Source organism: Salvelinus alpinus, chromosome 1 (genome assembly GCF_045679555.1).
Source record: "Salvelinus alpinus chromosome 1, SLU_Salpinus.1, whole genome shotgun sequence".
Lineage (NCBI taxonomy): Eukaryota > Metazoa > Chordata > Actinopteri > Salmoniformes > Salmonidae > Salvelinus > Salvelinus alpinus.
This window is the reverse complement of record NC_092086.1, coordinates 94826466-94833943: the sequence shown is the minus strand read 5'-3', so window position 1 is coordinate 94833943 and position 7478 is coordinate 94826466.

Genomic DNA, 7478 nt, shown 5'->3' with positions numbered 1-7478 from the left:
TGTTAGTGTCTTAACGACCGTTCCTATTATGACACAAGGTGAGACCCAGATGCAGACGCAGATGGTTGGAGTCTTACCATATTTATAAATCCAATAGGGGAAGGCAAGAGAATGGTTGTGAACAGGCAAAAGGGTCAAAACCAGTTCAGAGTCTGAAAGGTACCGAAGGGCTAGCAGAATCAAGGTCAGGGCAGGCAGGATAATCAGGCATGCGGGAAAGTAGTCCAGAGCCAGGCAGGGGTCAAAACCGGGAGGACTATCAAAAAGAGAATAGCAAAAGGAGTACGTGAAAAACACGCTGTTTGACTTACAAGACGAACTGGCACAGAGAGACTGGGGAAAATAAGCGACACCTGGGGGGGTGGAGACAATCACAGGAACAGGTGAAACAGATCAGGGCGTGACAGTTCATTAATTGACCACATGTTCGTTAATTGTTTATGGTTCATTGAGCAAGCATGGGAAACAGTGTTTTAACCCTTTATAATGAAGATCTGTGAAGTTATTTGGACTTTTACGAATTATCTTTGAAAGACAGGGTCCTGAAAAAGGGATCTTTCTTTTTTTGCTGAGTTTATATATAACATTCTATTGGTTGCAAAAAAATTGTATAATCATTTAAATTGAAAAATTCTTAGGTTTTGAATCCGACGTTGTTTGGTATATCAGTTCATGGGCCATGGAATCTGTACATGGACAATCTCCTCCCAACTATTTCTCAACATGTATGGTGCCGTTTTTGGCCCTTAAATGAAACTGCTATACTATTTTATTTATCACAATTTTCTTTAGCCAATTTTAGTCTTTAATGCAGGACCAACAGACAAGTTCCACTTGCTTCCTCCACTTTTGTGGTAATGCCACAATCAGTTGGTAATTTTGAATAGAGCATACATGTCCATATATTTTTGTTAACTGCAAGTGTGACATAGCTCCACCAGTCCCATTTGATATAATTTACAAAGATTATACCGTTTATATAATCTAAATGACTACACCATTATCCCAGAACCCCTAGACCCACTCCAATAAGCATTCCGCCCCAACAGATGATGCGATCTCTATTGCACTCCACACTACCCTTTCCCACCTGGACAAAAGGAACACCGACGTGAGAATGCTATTCATTGACTACAGCTCAGCGTTCAACACCATAGTGCCCTCAAAGCTCATCACTAAGCTAAGGACCCTGGGACTAAACACCTTCCTCTGCAACTGGATCCTGGACTTCCTGACGGGCCACCCCCAGGTGGTAAGGGTAGGTAACAACACATCTGCCATGCTTATCCTCAACATGGGGGCCCAGTCCCCTCCTGTACTTCTTGTTCACCCATGACTGCATTGCCAAGCACGACTCCAACACCATCATCAAGTTTGCCGACGACACAACAGTGGTTGGCCTGATCATAGACAACGATGAGACAGCCTATAGGGAGGAGGTCAGAGACCTGGCAGTGTGGTGCCAGGATAAAAACCTCTCCATCAACGTGATCAAGACAAAGGAGCTGATTGTGGACTACAGCAAAAGGAGGACCGAGCATGCCCCCATTCTCATCAACAGAGCTGCAGTGGAGCAGGTTGAGAGTTTCAAGTTCCTTGGTGTCCACATCACCAACAAACTATCATGGTGCAAACACACCAAGACAGTCGTGAAGAGGGCACGACAACGCCTATTCCCCCTCAGGAGACTGAAAAGATTTGACATGGGTCCTCCGATCCTCAAAAAGTTCTACAGCTGCACCATCGAGAGCATCCTGACTGGTTGCATCACCGCCTGATATGGCAACTGCCCGGCCTCCGACCACAAGGCACTACAGAGGGTAGTGCGTATGGCCCAGTACATCACTGGGGCCAAGCTTTCTGCCATCCAGGATCTCTATTCCATGCGGTGTCAGAGGACGGGCCTAAAAATTGCCAAAGACTCCAGTCACCCTAGTCATAGACTGTTCTCTCTGCTACCGCACGGCAAGCAGTACCGGAGTGCCAAGTCTAGGTCCAAAAGGCTTCTTAACAGCTTCTACCCCCAAGCCATAAGACACCTGAACAGCTAATCAAATGGCTACCCAGACTATTTCATCCTCACCCCCCATTTCTACGCAGCTGCTACTCTCTGTTATTATCCATGCATAGAGACTTTACCTCTACCTACTGTACATGTACATATTACCTCAATTACCTCTACTAACCTGTGGCTCCGCACATTGACTCTGTACTGGTACCCCCTGTATATAGCCTTGCTACTGTTATTTTATTGTTGCTCCTTAATTATAATTATTATAATGTTTTTGTAAAAATTTTCCATTACATTTTTTTTTATTTCTGGTGATACAGCCCGACAGGATGCTCTCGATTGTGCATCTGTAAAAGTTTGTGAGTGTTTTTGGTGAGAAACTGAATTTCTTCAGCCTCCTGAGGTTGAAGAGGCGCTGCTGCGCCTTCTTCACGACGCTGTCTGTGTGGGTGGACAATTTCAGTTTGTCCGTGATGTGTACGCCAAGGAACTTAAAACTTTCCACCTTCTCCACTACTGTCCCGTCGATGTGGATAGGGGGCTGCTCCCTCTGCTGTTTCCTGAAGTCCACGATCATCTCTTTTGTTTTGTTGACGTTGAGTGTGAGGTTATTTTCCTGAAACCACACTCTGAGGGCCCTCACCTCCTCCCTGTAGGCCGTCTCGTCGTTGTTGGTAATCAAGCCTACCACTGTAGTGTCGTCCGCAAACTTGATGATTGAGTTGGAGGCGTGCATGGCCACGCAGTCGTGGGTGAACAGGGAGTACAGGAGAGGGCTCAGAACGCACCCTTGTGGGGCCCCAGTGTTGAGGATCAGCGGTGTGGAGATGTTGTTACCTACCCTCACCACCTGGGGGCGGCCCGTCAGGAAGTCCAGTACCCAGTTGCACAGGGCGGGGTCGAGACCCAGGGTCTCGAGCTTGATGACGAGTTTGGAGGGTACTATGGTGTTAAATGCTGAGCTGTAGTCGATGAACACTATTCTTACATAGGTATTCCTCTTGTCCAGATGGGTTAGGGCAGTGTGATTGTGATTGCGTCGTCTGTGGACCTATTGGGGCGGTAAGCAAATTGGAGTGGGTCTAGGGTGTCAGGTAGGGTGGAGGTGATATGGTCCTTGACTAGTCTCTCAAAGCACTTCATGATGACGGAAGTGAGTGCTACGGGGCGATAGTCATTTAGCTCAGTCATTTAGCTCAGTTACCTTCGCTTTCTTGGGAACAGGAACAATGGTGTCCCTCTTGAAGCATGTGGGAACAGCAGACTGGGATAAGGATTGATTGAATATGTCCGTAAACACACCAGCCAGCTGGTCTGCGCATGCTCTGAGGACATGGCTGGGGATGCCGTCTGGGCTGGCAGCCTTGCAAGGGTTAACACGTTTAAATGTTTTACTCACGTTGGCTGCAGTGAAGCAGAGCCCGCAGGTTTTGGTAGCGGGCCGTGTCAGTGGCACTGTATTGTCCTCAAAGCGAGCAAAGAAGTTGTTTAGTTTGTCTGGGAGCAAGATATCGTGGTCCGCGACGGGGCTGGTTTTCCTTTTGTAGTCCGTGATTGACTGTAGACCCTGCCACATACCTCTCGTGTCTGAGCCGTTGAATTGCGACTCTACTTTGTCTCTATACTGAAGCTTAGCTTGTTTGATTGCCTTGTGGAGGGAATAGCTACACTGTTTGTATTCGGTCATGTTTCCGGTCGCCTTTCCCTGATTAAAAGCAGTGGTTCGCGCTTTCAGTTTTGCGCGAATGCTGCCATCAACCCACGGTTTCTGGTTGGGGAATGTTTTAATAGACGCTGTGGATACAACATCACCGATGCACTTGCTAATAAACTCGCTCATCGAATCAGCGTATTCATACATTTTATTGTCTGACACTATGCGGAACATATCCCAGTCCACGTGATCGAAGCAATCTTGAAGCGTGGAATCCGATTGGGCGGGCCAGCGTTGAACAGACCTGAGCACGGGCGCTTCCTGTTTTAGTTTCTGTGTATAGGCTGGGAACAACAAAAGGGAGTCGTGGTCAGATTTTCTGAAAGGAGGGCGGGGGAGGGCTTTATATGCGTCGCGGAAGTTAGAATAAGAATGATCCAGGGTTTTGCCCGCCCGGGTCACGCATTCGATATGCTGATAAAATTTAGGGAGCCTTGTTTTCAGATTAGCCTTGTTAAAATCCCCAGCTACAATAAATGCAGCCTCAGAATATGTGGTTTCCAGTTTACATAGAGTCCAATGAAGTTCTTTCAGGGCCGTCGATGTGTCTGCTTGGGGGGGATATACACGACTGTGATTATGATCCAAGAGAATTCTCTTGGTAGATAATGCGGTCGGCATTTGATTGTAAGGAATTCTAGGTCAGGTAAACAAAAGGACACCACGTCTCGTTAATCATAAGGCATACACCCCCGCACTTCTTCTTACCAGAGAGATTTTTGTTTCTGTCGGCGCGATGCGTGAAGAAGCCAGGTGGCTGTACCGACTCTGATGACGTATCCCGTGTGAGCCATGTTTCCGTGAAACAAAGAACGTTACAATCTCTGATGTATCTCTGGAAGGCAACCCTTGCTCGGATTTCGTCTACCTTGTTGTCAAGAGACTGGACATTGGCGAGTAGTATGCTCGGGAGCGGTGCGCGATGTGCCCATCTACGGAGCCTGACCAGAAGACTGCTCCGTCTGCCCCTTCTGCGGCGCCGTTGTTTTGGGTCACTGGCTGGGATCCGATCCATTGTCCTGGGTGGTGGACCAAACAGAGGATCCGCTTCGGGAAAGTGGTATTCCTCGTCATAATGTTGGTGAGTTGACGTTGCTCTTATATCCAATAGTTCCTCCCGACTGTATGTAATAAAATCTAAGATTTCCTGGGGTAACAATGTAAGAAATAACACATAAAAAAACAAAATATTGCATAGTTTCCTAGGAACGCGAAGCGAGGCGGCCATTTCTGTCGGCGCTGGAAGTGTCGAGTGATTACGCTGATAGACCGCTAACTTCAATACGCTAGTATATTGAGCTTTTTATTCTGGTTTTATGTGATTGTGCCTATTCATAATTGCCTCCCTGAATTCTTTATTTGATTTGAATTCTGCGTTAGCAGGGAAATGTTGCTCAATATTATCCAGTTTGCTCAATTCTTTCCATATTCGAGCAGAATTGGTAGAATTTGTGTGCGCTTCTTTCAGCGAATCCATGGTTTTATTAAAATAACTATTTTCCAAGCCTCTCCCTATTTTCCTGTGATATTAGTATTTATTCTTTGCTCCCTAGTTTCGTTTTATTGTGCTATTCACTTTATTAAAACCACTCTCTTTCTCTTGCTCTTAGATTTCTCCCTACAGGTCCAGGGCTAAACATCTTCAACGGTCTGTTTAAGCCCTAGATTGCTTGACCACACCCTATTCCCTCCTATTTATATCCAAGTTATTTTTCTTTCTCTGATTATTGTACTTGGTCTATTCGTTATTGCCCCTGTCTCTAGGTTGTTATAATTGTTCTCTCTTTTTCAGTATATTCTTACTTCAAATGTTCCAATTTCTCTATACTGTAAATTATTCTATCTTGCAATACATTATGCCATTTTTAATGGCCTCACTGGGCAATCGCTGATGTCGTCTTGACATTTATTACTATCTTACTATAATGTTCATATATTTTATTTATTTATCCTGACTGTTCAAACTTCTAATATTTATATTACTTCAACAGTCTTTCTCATACCATTTACATTCACCTCCCATAGTGCAGGACCAGATGCGTCCCCTCCTCCAGGTCACACTCAAGTGACGGTTCAGGAGAGGCGCACAACCCTTTCTCACCAACAGCAGAGCACTTTCACACAACTCTTATGCTTTCCTAAGCAGCCTGATTATACAGGATTTTACCTGTATCGATAAATTTACTCTAGAGCGGTAACTACAGATTTATTTTCCTGTCTGAGCAGTAAATTAATCAATTTATAGAGCGGTAACTACAGATTTCATTTCCTGTCCGAGCAGTCCTCTATCAATCAATTTACGGAGCGGTAACTACAGATTTCATTTCCTGTCCGAGCAGCCCTCAATCAATTCACAAATAATGTTATTCGACCATGCAGATAGACAGTTGCCACTTCAAACTAGAACAGCACAGTCAATAGGACAGACAGATAACCTGAACGAGACTGAACAACCATCCCAGATGAGCGACTGAGCGAGCTGGATGAATTGAAGGGCCCACTGACTCGGACTGACTGAATAAGATGAATGGCCTGCGTTTTGTGCGCAAACTCAAACAGGTCTAAACAAATAAGTCCAGCCAAACTGAATCAGACAACACAGTAACAACTCAAACAGACTGAACAAACTGGCCACATAAACTGTCCGAACAAATTAGTGAATAACCCCACTCAACTGAGCCAGTCAAGACAGATGAAGCACATAAATCTCCCTCTGCAATTGGTCTCACACACCAATTACTATACTATATTTTCACTATTGGAACCCTCAAAGCTTTTTATCCCCCCATTATTTTGCATGCATTTCATTGAACTCAAAAGCTCCCAATATATATTTGGTTCATCAAATTTGGAGAGACCCACTTGGTGACCTACCGCTGAGGCAGGTTCCCAGAGCAAACCACACAAAAACTCTATACTATAGGTAAGAACGTAGCTTACATGTATTTTCAAGTGGCCATTTATGTGTGCAGTTTGTCCAAGAAGCCTGTCCACAGCTGCAGATTTTCACCGTCTCTGGTCCCTTTTCACCACTCCTGGCAAGCTCGCCATTTATGTCGTGAAAATATTCAGTCAATAATATTTCTCAAATACCGGAGCCTGTGAGTTCAAATATACTTTTATTACAATAGTAATATAAGCCGAGGTGGTTCATGAAAAAAACTAACTTTCCAGTCTTGGCACACACCCTTTATACAGGTTTCATCCTTACATCACACACATAGTAACTCCTCTTTATGTTAATGACTCATCCACTCTGGCTTTTAGCCACCGTTATCTTTTTGCCTTGCACTAATTTTAGTTTGGTTTAACATTAGAGCATGGAAACTTTAGAGCCATAGCAATGGTTCAAAAATGCATAGACATGTCCACTCCCCAGACAGGTGCATGTCTAATGGTGTCTAATGACCCAGATGCACATATAGAGTGCACTATTCTTGCTGACTCTTCTGAAATGAACAAACATGTTCGGAAAGTTCCCAATACTAACGAGATTGCGTCTGAAGCTGGGCTTGCAGCACGGCTATCCTCGCCATAAGGCGACCGTTCTCCTGTAAATTATGAGTACAACGACTGCAGTTAGAAGGCATAATGTTAATGTTACTACTTAGCTTCGGCTGGTGGAGGTCCTGTAGAACCATGTCCAGATAAAGCATCCGGGGTGAAAAAGTTGAATGAAAAAAGTTGAGCGACATAATTAAAAAAAATCTAAAATGGTAAAACCGTAAAGTTGGCTGGTAGCAAAGTAACGTT